This window comes from Heterodontus francisci, chromosome 4, assembly GCF_036365525.1.
Source record: "Heterodontus francisci isolate sHetFra1 chromosome 4, sHetFra1.hap1, whole genome shotgun sequence".
NCBI lineage: Eukaryota > Metazoa > Chordata > Chondrichthyes > Heterodontiformes > Heterodontidae > Heterodontus > Heterodontus francisci.
Window position 1 is genome coordinate 129,724,348 of NC_090374.1, and position 9,311 is coordinate 129,733,658.

Genomic DNA, 9,311 nt, shown 5'->3' on the forward strand with positions numbered 1-9,311 from the left:
TGGCTCTAAAAAAAGGCTTAATTTTAAGACCCTTCTTGAAGGGTCGCAAATGGGTGCAATTAGCGGAAACTGCCAATGGTAATTAATTCAACCTGGGGGCGTGGCCAGTTTTATGGGCGGGGCAGCTTCCAGCACGATGTTTTCTAAATCAGCACAAAGATTGTGGAAACTGGATTTACATGAATGAAAATTGTGCCTTAAATTCTGTAATTGTTTTGTGCTGGTTAGGCCCATTTCAGGTGAATTGCACTGAGAAAAACAGCACAACCCAATGGTAACTCCAGGCCAGTGTGTCAAAGAAATTTGTTCCATTAAAGTAAATATTAGGCTTTATAATATAAGTACAAACATATAAAAAAAAAAGCAAATGTTCGGCAGTGAGTTTAAGGTGATAATACTATCAGAGTTCTGATGGCATCGATAAATATTTATGACATCATAAAATTTTCTGGCTTCAGTAACAGCCTTGTAACTCACTACCAGTGACTTATCTTTTATACTTAAATGCTGTCCACCATCTACATGGCATAAGTCAGGAGTTTGATGGAATACTCCCACTTAGTTGGATGTGTTTAGCTTCAACAGCATTCAAGAAGCACAACACCATCCAGGACAAAGGAGCCCGCTTGATTGGCACTGCATCCACCATGTTAAACATTCACTCCCTCCACCACCAGCACACAAGGCAGCAGTGTGCCCCATCTAAGAATGTAAGAACATAAGAATTAGGAGCAGGAGTAGGTCATTCAGCCCCTCGAGCCTGCTCCGCCATTTAATAAGATCATGGCTATTTGGGGTGGCACAGTGGCGCAGTGGTTAGCACTGCAGCCTCACAGCTCTAGCGACCTGGGTTCAGTTCTGGCTACTGCCTGTGTGGAGTTTGCAAGTTCTCCCTGTGATTGCGTGGGTTTCTGCCAGGTGCTCTGGTTTCCTCCCACAGCCAAAGACTTGCAGGTTGATAGGTAAATTGGCCATTGTAAATTGCCCCTAGTGTAGGTAGGTGGTAGGAGAATGGTGAGGATGTGGTAGGGAACATGGGATTAATGTAGGATTAGTATAAATGGGTGGTTGTTGGTTGGCACAGACTCGATGGGCCTGTTTCAATGCTGTATCTCTCTATGACTATGACTCTATGATCTGATTGTGTCCTTAAGTCCATTTTCCTGCCTGCCCCCCATGACTCTTGACTCCCAGTAGACCAAAACTCTGTCTAACTCAGCCTTGAATATATTAAATGACCCAGCCTCCACTGCTCTCCGGGGAAGAGAATTTCAAACACTAATGACCCTCTGAGAGAAGAAATTCCTTCTCATCTCCGTCTTAAATGGGAGACACCTTAATTTGAAATTGTGCCCCCTAGTTCTAAATTCCCCCACGAGGGGAAGCATCTTCTCAGCATCAACCCTGTCAAGCCCCCTCAGAATCTTATATGTTTCAATAAGATCACTTCTCATTCTTCTAATCTCCAATGTGTATAGGTCCAACCTGCTCAAATTTTCCTCATAAGACAAACTCCTCATCCCAGGAATCAGTCCAGTAAACCTTCTCTGAACTGCTTCTAATACAAGAATGTCCCTTCTTAAATAAGATGACAAAACTGTACACAGTACTCTAGGTGCAGTCTCACCAATGCCCTGTACAGTTGTAGCTCGACTTCCATAATTTTATACTCCACCCCCTTGCAATTCGCCTTCTTAATTACTTGCTCTACCTGCATGCTGACTTTTTGTGATTCATGCACAAGGATACGCAGACCCCTCTGTACTGCAGCATTCTGCAGTCTCCCTCCATTTAAATAATATTCTGCTTCTTGCTTTCCCACCTATCTTCATATCGTCAGCAATTTTAGCGACAATACATTCAGTTCCTTCATCCAAGTCATTAATATAGATTGTAAATAGTTGAGGCCCCAGCACTGATTCCTGTGGCACTCTGCCAGTTACAGTTTGCCATCCTGAAAATGCCCCATTTATCCCGACTGTCGGGGCGGTATTTTATTAGTAGCACGTCGTTAATGATGGCGGAAGTGGAAGTGGACGGCACTTCCACTTCTGTGTCGGGAGCTGGTCCCCAGACGATCAAAATTAAAATATGACTGGCTGGCGGCAGGCATGGGAGAAACATACAATAGTGCATTGGAGGAAGTTTTTCATTGGTGAAAGCCATTGTCATTTAACAATGCAGAAGGTACATCTAGGCTATAAACAGCCCCCTGCACAAACAGGGACATTCTGCATCATGGTCACAACGTTCCTGGCCAGCTCCATATCCTTCGTCAAGTGTCTTTTTTTTCCCCTAAGCAGCAGTTCTTGTCCCTCACCCCCAAAATGTAGTAATCATAAGCGTAAATATAAATTATTGAGAGCACAAAGGTGGCACGGATGTCCTTCAACTGTATCTGTCAAATGTAAATTTTTCACAGTATATCTGTTTTAAATCATTTTGTTTGGACTAACTTAGTGGGAGAGCTAAATATAATGGAATGCTTCATAGTTGGCACACTTTGAAGTTTACAGAGGAGGTATGGACATTGCATTTAATGTGGAAGTCATGATGTAGAGTTTCAGCGATCAAATTTCAATGAATGTCCATGTTACTGTCCAGTTTTGTCCTTGACAGCCTGTGGGACATGGCTGCACCTGTAGGCTCAGCTTGACCTCCCACTTGCACACTATCGTGCTGCCTGCTGCTGGCACTGCCGACTCCATTGCTGAGCAGCAGGAGCCCTCCATAGCAGCATCCTCTCCACCTGCTCCCAAGGTTCCACGAGAATCGGGTATATGAGAACCAGATTATTCCAACAATATAACTGTGTTCATAAGGAAGACAGGGAAATGAAAATATCCTTGTCCATTGCTTTCATCCATAGAATTGTTGAGCAGTGAGTTGCTAAACTCCTCCCATTGTCCACACACACAACTCCACCCTCCCCACACTGGCCTCCTCCCAATTTGATCTGCAATCCTTGCAGCCCCACATGCGTCTTCAGATACTGTGAGAATATGGTATGTGTGAGCTTCCAGCTTGAGGCCATAAACCTCCACCCTCCTCCTGTCACCCTCACACTTGTTCCCATCACCCTTGACCCTCCCAACATCATCTTGCGCCTTCCCTCTTTAACCCTTCAACCAAACCCTAGACGCTGTCACTGTCCAATTAGACTTGCCCTCTCTCCCCCCGAGCCTACACCCATCCCTGTTAACATGCCCCTTCTGATCCTCGACCCTCCCTGCGATCTCCTTAGAGTACATGTTTTTATCCCCTGACCCGCCCTATGAGACCTTTGATTACCCCAACCTCAGACAGGACCAGCAGCACCACCCGTCCCCCACCGAATCAAACTCCCCCCATGACTGTGATCACTCCCTCTGCCAGCCAGTACCATGAGTTTGACCTACAGGATCCCAATGTGGACTGACCCCTTCATTTAGGCCCCTCATTTCCCTTACCTTGACTGACTGAACACCCGCCCCCCCCCCCCATCCAACGCCATACCCAGATGCCAGGCCCTTCCTACTTCACTCCTCCGTTCACCCAATCCCTCCCTCTGTCCTCCCTTGTATCCCTCTGCTGCTCCTCCGTTCACCTGACCCCTTCTTCTGTCCTCCCTTGGATTCCTCTGCCACTCCTCCGTTCACCTGACCTCCTCCCGCCCCACCCCTTGTTTCGCCCTTACCATTCCCGAGCCTCCAGCCGAACTGCCATTCTCCTGTTGCCCTCTCTTGTGCCACTGAGTTCAACAAACTAAACTGCTGACCTCAGGCTCAACAACACAAACATGACTGGTGAACATCACCTTTAAACGATTGTGGCGTGGGTGCCGTGAGATTCCCGTACATCCCTCAGTTAATCTGGAAGGTAGGACTTACTTGCAATTAATTATAAGCTAATGAGTGTTCAATGCATGCAAATGTACTTAAAGCTGGGATCCACCATGGGACAGTGCGAAGACCGACCCGCCACAAAAAAGCCGTTGACTTAATCTCCAATTCTCAACCCACCATTGGGAAAAATAAATTTTGACTCCCACCTTGTTAAATCACCCTACCTTCCATGAATGCCGCTCTTGCGGGCCCCATAAAATTCCCCCTCCGTTTCCTGTTAGTTAGCCAGTCCTCTATCCATGCTACTATATCACCCCCAACACCATGAGCTCTTACCTTGTGCAGTAACCTTTGTGTGGCACCTTTTTGATGCCTTTTGGAAATCCAAGTACACTACATCTACTGGTTCTCCTTTATCCACCCTGCTTGTTCCATCCTCAAAGAACTCTAATAAATTTGTCAAACACCATTTCCCTTTTATAAAACCATGTTGACTCTGCCTGATTGTATTATGATTTTCTAAATGTCCTGCTACTACCTCTTTAATAATAGTTTTTAGCATTTTTTCCCAATGACAGATGATAGGCTAACTGACCTATAGTTTCCTGCATTCTGTTCCCCTCCTTTCTTGAATAGAGGTGTTACCTTTGTGGTTTTCCAATCCACTGGGACTTTTCCAGAATCTAGGGAATCTCAGAAGTTTACAACCAATGCATCCATTATCTCTGCAGCCACTTCCACTGATTCTACATCTTGATCTTCTGAACCAAGATCATTTCTCACTATTGTACTGATCTCATCCTTTATTAACAGAGCTATCCCACCACCTTTTCCTTTCCTCATATCCTTCCAAAATATCACATACCCTTGAATATTCCGGTCCCAGCCTTGGTCACCTTGCAACCATGTCTCTGTAATGGCTATTATATCATACTCATTTATTTCTATTTGTACTATCAATTCATCCATCTTCTTAGGAATGCTGTGAGCATTCAGATAAAGAGTGATTAATTCTGGGGTTTTTTACGATTTTTGCCTATTCTTACCTTATTTGCTGGTGCACTCTTATGTTTGTACACTCTGTCCCTTCCTATCACTAGCTTTGGAAAGGGTGCAGAGGAGATTTACTAGGATGTTGCCTGGTATGGAGGGAAGGTCTTACGAGGAAAGGCTGAGGGACTTGAGGTTGTTTTCGTTGGAGAGAAGGAGGAGGAGAGGTGACTTAATAGAGACATATAAGATAATCAGAGGGTTAGATAGGGTGGATAGTGAGAGTCTTTTTCCTCGGATGGTGATGGCAAACACGAGGGGACATAGCTTTAAGTTGAGGGGTGATAGATATAGGACAGATGTCAGAGGGGCGTGGAACGCCCTGCCTGCAACAGTAGTAGACTCGCCAACTTTAAGGGCATTTAAGTGGTCATTGGATAGACATATGGATGAAAATGGAATAGTGTAGGTCAGATGGTTTCACAGGTCGGCGCAACATTGAGGGCCGAAGGGCCTGTACTGTGCTGTAATGTTCTAATTCTAATTCTAATTCTAGTCCAGCTATAAAGGTAATGCAATACTTGTATCTCCCCAGTACCAGTTTAACTACTGCCCCTGCCACTCACCCTGCCTGCTCGCCTAATTAATGCTTCCGGGCTTCAGCTCTCACATCTCACTACTGATCTCCGGCTCCCTTTCTCAGACCACTCCTTTTTTGTAAAAGGCCACATCAGCACCAGTTCCCTCACTGCACTGCATTCCCCAGCTCACACTCTGTCTCGAGCTACACTCATTTACAAGCTGCTACCTCTGTGTCTACAAGATGTACTGCAACAACTCACCAAGGATCCTTTGACAGCACCTTCCAAATCTGCAAGATGTACTGTCTAGAAGAACAAGGGCAGCAGACATATGGAAACACCACCACCTGCAAGTTCCCTCCAAATCACATACTATCCTGACTTGGAACTATATCGCCGTTCCTTCATTGTCACTGGGTCAAAATCCTGGAACTCCCTCCCTAACAGCACTGTGGGTGTACCTGCACCACATGGACTGCAACAATTCAGGGAGGAAGCTCACCAACCCCTTCTCAAGTGCAATTAGGGATGGACAATAAACGCTAGCCTGACCACATCCCATGAACGATAAAAAAACTGCTAGTATTGTGCCAGAGAAGGAGGAAACCATGTTTAACATCATAAACGTTCAACCAGAGGCTGAACTGTCACTTAAGAATTGTGTTGCTAGCAGGTCAGAAGTTGAGAATTTATGGTATTCATATGGCCACATTCCATTTAGAGTGTAAGTGAACACAAGCTGAGCTTAAAACCTGGAAACAGGCTACCAATTTTCCATTCTGTTACAATACATAGATACATACATACATACAGCTGTCAGCCTGCTTTTTGTCTAACCACAGGTTAGAAAATGAAAGTGTTGTCAAGTGACATTATTTTTCAAGTGATACATTTAGTCTGGGTCCTTTCCTCCACAGAGTGAATCAGTATCTGGCACTCCCTATTGATGTGCATAGATGTGTAAAATTATTGTAGTGCATTTCTTGGCTCTAAGTAGCTTTGAGATCTTTGTTCTTCAATGGGCATTATTCAGTGTGTCTCTGCACATTAATTGTGCTATAATTGACACTAGTGCTGTAGCCATAACTGTGAACACAGAACAGGTGTTGTTTCAGCAAGCCTGATAAGATATAGATTTTAGGCTCCTCCCAACATTACACTGCAGATCACTCTAAATACTCTGTTTGAAATTCCAAAACATGTTGGTATAGTAACCTCAATGGTTGAATGTGCACCCATCTTGACATTGTTTTTCAAACCTCCACAGTGTTTCTGAATGTGGATTATTATTCTCACCAGATTTCATGGTAAGGGCAAATCAGAGAACTTTAATGTTTTGAATTGCAATGAACAATTAATGATGATTTGTATCAGCACATCATTTGATGTGTTTCTAAACAAAACAATATTGTTGTTACTGTTACGAGCAGGTGAGAAAGAAGTCTAGGGTTCCCTTTCAGCCTTCACCTGGTCTCACTGTAACAGGGTTTAATTTTAAACATGTTATGTTTTTAGCTCCTCCTTAGTGAATCCTTGTTCACCGCTTTCCAATTATAAGGCAAAGAAACCAGCACAAGCAGACTTTCTTAGGTTTAAAGAAGAAAAGTTGAAATTGATTAAATTTAAACAAACTCTAATTCGGTTAATGCCTATGGATACACGCCGTGCCCCACGCTATCGTGCATACATGGTACACACATGCAAATAGAGACAGAAAACAACAGAAAAAAAATAAAGTGGAAAGGTTTGAGACAATATCTGAAGAGTTGTTGTTACGGTTCTTCGAGCGCACTGTGGAGACCTTACTTTTTGTTGGGGCCCAGTATTCTTCTTAAACCTTGTTCGCTGCAGGAGACTTTTCTCTCTTGGGGTTCATGTGTCTTCAGTGGATTCAGAGGCTTGTGAGAAAGAGATGGGGGCTAATAGGAGAGAGATCTTCTCAGTCCAGGAGCAAGCAGCTTTCTGCCCAAACTGTTTGTACAAATTCAAAAACTCAGGTTGCCCAGCAGGTTAGTCATGTGACTAGCTGGTTTGACCATGCTCGTTTGTGTATTCGGCCATCTTAGCAGTCAACCTGGAATGCGAGCTCCCCCACCTTCAACATCTGGTGATCAAAAGTCCATTGAGGGTTGAATATCGGAGAATGGCTGCTTTGTCCTTCCAAACACTGTCTGTTAATTTGCAAATGTCTTTTCCAGCCACAGCTGAACAAGTCCTTTCTTAACTCCAGTAACAGTTTAAAATCAATGTTCATGACAAAATTAATGTGCTTTGTTCTTGGCAGGTGGGGGCCTAGCATGACATTACAATAATTTTCGTGCATGCCACTTTTGTTCACAGATGCCTACAGCCCTCAGGCAGAATTTAGGGGCAAAACATAGTAACAGTCCTGTCTTTCTCTTTATTTGACATACTTTTAAACCAGCTGGGAATCCTTTTCGATTTCTTAAACTTTGAGTCTTTTGTTTTTTTTTAGTCTTATGACAACAACATTTCAATGTACTTCATAAATAGAAGGAACCTGATCCGAACTCCATATACCTGTGGTTGCCCCATATCTCTTAATACTTTTGGTTAACAAAAATCCATCAAACTCAAATTTTAAATGATTTAGTATCAATTGTCATTTACAGAAGACCATGCCAAATTTCGACCATATTTTGGGTGGAATTTTATGGGCCCCTGGGAGACGGAATAGGAGGCAGTGAGGCCCATAAAATAGTGATGGCAGGAAGGTGGTGGAATGCCCGTCACTCCACGATCAAGTCAGGGGTGAGAAAGGCCAAAGATGGTATTCCCACCCAGAGGTCAAATTGAGGCCTTTAAGTGGCCGATTAATAGCCACTTAAGGGGCTCTTCCTGCCACTGCTGGAATTACACCAGCCATGGTGGGGAGTGGGGGGGCGCTTCCACCATGTGGGGAAACTGACCAGTAAAACAAGGTGACCTCCTTGTGGGCTTGGGGTGCCGAGGGCCTCCTCCGTGGGCAATCTGTGACCCATGGGGGGCCCGTGGCAGCAAAGGCAGCTATTTCACAAACACCCCACCCGTCCCTGCCTTCACCGACCACCCGCCCTCCCCCTTCACTGGCGGCTGTCAGACTGGCCCGGTGACCCCGCCACACTTGTCTGGGATCTGAGCTCCAGCGATGGGCCTGGTCTCAGAGCTGGTGTACTATCAGCAGTGCCCACTGCTTGCGGAGGCGCTGTTGACACAACTGACCTGTCGCCTTCTGATTGGCTGGCAGCTTTTGGAGGCGGGATTCCTGTCCTTAAAGGGACAGGGACCCCAGCACCGGATAGCTAAGTGCCTGAGCACTATTAAATTGGGCCGGGGTGGGGGGTTGCTCCAAAGGGCTGAGGCAGGGTTCCTTTTCAGCCCAGCGTTGGGACCCGTGTCAGCTCCACAAATTTAAGCCCTTTGTGTGTATAGGTGTTTCCCTAATGTCACTTCTGAAATCATAAATCAGATCAGACACCTGGTCCAGATGGCATTTAACCGAGGTTGTTTAAAAACATGGGAACTGTGCTACGTGAGCCCCTTGCTCATATTGTCATGGTCCTGTAGTTTTTTTTTCGGAATATGCGGTTTGCCTTTAAGGCTTGCAAGGGATCAGTATTGCTTTAAGAGTGGGCAAGCCTCAGGGGTTATAGGAAGGTGCATTTTTGTTGCCTTAGAAACAGCCATTTGGAGACTGCGATTCAAAGGGTGAATTCTCGATACCATGGAAACAGCCACTGGGAGTGAGCCTGATGCGATACATTTGTTTCAATTCAGTTTGAACAGGCTTTTAGTGAGACAGTTTGTTCCAACAGACACAGAGGACACAGCTGTGATGAGCACACCTGAAAAAGAGCTCTCAACCATTTAAACTGAAGGAAGAGGATACTAGTCTGTTTAATTATTATCTCTCAAA